This window comes from Lynx rufus, unplaced genomic scaffold, assembly GCF_022079265.1.
Source record: "Lynx rufus isolate CCGP_SWC_20201006 ecotype Redwood Valley unplaced genomic scaffold, mLynRuf1.p SCAF_19, whole genome shotgun sequence".
Lineage (NCBI taxonomy): Eukaryota > Metazoa > Chordata > Mammalia > Carnivora > Felidae > Lynx > Lynx rufus.
In genome coordinates this window covers 36,532,360-36,534,370 of record NW_025814833.1, presented here as the reverse complement: position 1 = coordinate 36,534,370, position 2,011 = coordinate 36,532,360, and the positions used below count along the sequence as shown (strand labels likewise).

The window sequence follows — 2,011 nt, the reverse complement described above, 5'->3', positions numbered from 1 at the left end:
GTCGTTCGCAACTCTAAAACAACCCCTAGGGTGGTGGCTATTTTGCAAGTGTTCCTTCTTGAAGTCTCTTTATTTTCCACTGGACTCTGGTACTCTAGCGCTGTGATGACCAATGCAGTAGCCACACTAGCCCCGGGTGCCTACTGTGCACTTGAAACGTGGCCAGTCCAAACTGACACGTGCCGTCGGCATCAAATCCACAATGGATTTCAAAGACTTACCGCAAAGAAAGGAATCCAACATATCATGTTAATATTTTTGCTTGTTTAAAAGTAGTTTTTTCAGGGGTGCCTAGGTGGCTCAGTTGGTTAAGCGTCCGACCTCAACTCAGGTCATGATCTCGCAGTCCGTGGGTTCGAGCCCCTCATCAGGCTCCGTGCCGACAGCTTGGAGCCTGGAGCCTGGAGCCTGCTTCGGATTCTGTCTCCCTCTCTCTCTGCCCCTCCACGGCTCTCTCTCTCTCTCTCTCAAAAATAAATAAATGTTAAAAAAATTTTAAAATAAAGCAAACATATTTTCTTCACCTGGCTGATAGATGGACGACTTTTCTTTATAATTATTCAACTCTACATATATATCTTATATATTTTTTTTCTGTATGTATATTTGACAAGAGAAGAAAGGTGAAAATACGATCAGGTATGGGTGCCTGGGTGGCTCAGTCGGTTAAGTGTCTGACTCTTGGTTTCAGCTCAGGTCACGATCTCATGATCTTCGTGAGCTTGAGCATGTCGGGCTCCACACTGACAGCGCAGAGCCTGCTTGGGATTCTTTCTCTCCCTCTCTCTCTGCCCCTCCCCTACTCATGCCGTCTCTGTCTCTCTCAAAATAAATAAATAAATAATTTGTTTTAAATGCGATCAGGTATGTAAAAATACTTTCAAAGCAAAACCGTCACACGCTTGTTACACATTATGATTAAAAATCACGACCTTTTTATAACAAGCAAACATAATAAGTAAGGGGGCCGTGTTATGTGGGCCATTTACTTGAGGCCAGTCAATCAAAAGGCACTTACACAGCCATCGGTTCCAAACCTTGTTTACTTTGATGTTAGGTAGTATATGTTTCCAAATAATTCCCAGGAACTGCAACATGATACCCTAATACTCATTTTGGAAGCTATTCTAGCATATGCTGCTTTCAAATTTACTACAAGAAAACTCTGAATGAAAGCTTTATAATTATTGCAGTATCACGTATAGCTTATATTGTCCATGGATAAACTTTGCCTGTTTTCTATAGGTTTTGGCTAGTTTTTTTCTCGTTAGGATTTCGCAGTATTTTTTTTAAACCCTCAAGAGTCCAAAGTCGTTCCGAATTTCATGTTTTCAAGCTGACTTTTAATATATTATCCGTCTGATTGTCTTCGTGTCATCTAAATCAAAATGTAAATCATCATCACCTTGCTCATTTCTTCTGCAACATCTGTGGTTGGAACGTATGCTTTCTGTGTTTTCTGTCCTTTCTGGTTGTTTATGAAGCAGAGCAACAATGTCTCCTTTCTTTCTGCATTTTGCACAAACTTCAAACGCACAGCCACGTAGCCCACACGTTATGTGATAAGAATCCTTCGCCGACTTTTCTAAACACGTACCATACTTTTTAGGCTTTGACAACACTTTGTATTTGCTGTGTTTTGCACACCAGTCCAGAACTTCTTTATGGCATTGACAAATTCCACCATGAAGCTTTGCATTAATTTTCTTGGTCTGAACACTCTTAGCAAACTTGTCATTTTTGAAGCTACATGTAATTCTGGGGCAACTGAGGCCTGGGATGAGCCACGTTCCCTTTCTGGGAGCTCATCCTTGAAACCACAATCACCTTGCGTCGGGACAAGAAAGACACAGAGAAGACCAAGGTGCCAAGAACTACCCCCACGGAGTCCACGCTTCTGTCCTGATGTATTCTTTTATAGTTGTGATATATCAAGTGGTGACCTGTTGGCTATATGGAGTTAAATAATAAGTTTTAGAAAGTCAGTATCTCCTGTTGCTTTTTATCTCTC

At 41.3% G+C, this 2,011-nt stretch overlaps 1 pseudogene; it reads right to left on the bottom strand.

Annotated features, from left to right (window-relative positions):
• Positions 1-1,343: 1,343 nt before the first annotated feature.
• LOC124513849 (uncharacterized protein C9orf85 homolog) lies at positions 1,344-1,809 on the bottom strand (annotated as a pseudogene).
• Between the last annotated feature and the right edge of the window lie 202 nt (positions 1,810-2,011).